Raw genomic sequence first — 454 nt, forward strand, 5'->3', positions numbered from 1 at the left:
AGGAACGCATCCTGTGTTGGGATGTTCCGAATCTCCCTCAGCAGCTGGGGGTCGATCTCATACGGGTCACTGTAATGAAGGGTGGCGTAAACTCTCCTCACTCTTCTCGGGTTGTTCCAAAAGCTCTGGACAATAATTCTGTCTTGGTTTCTGTGTGGATTATTCCTGGTGTTGGAGAAGTCCTCTGTGACGTCTCTAGGCAACTGACTGCTACCAGGGTAAGAATTGGTATTGAGGTTTCCAAGAGCGTAATAGACAACATTAGGGTCATAGGGGAGAAGTCCTTCATAATTACCGAAGTGATGGAAGCCATAATGACCCTGAGATGGGTCAATATTTCCGAGATCAATAACATCATTCTGATCGATCTGTATGTTGTGAGCCAGCCAGTACAGCAGCTTTAAGCCATGACGGGGGAACGTCTTGCCAAACTCAATGTTGTTGTCTGCTACTT

This window comes from Sprattus sprattus, assembly GCF_963457725.1.
Source record: "Sprattus sprattus genome assembly, chromosome: 15".
Taxonomy (NCBI): domain Eukaryota; kingdom Metazoa; phylum Chordata; class Actinopteri; order Clupeiformes; family Clupeidae; genus Sprattus; species Sprattus sprattus.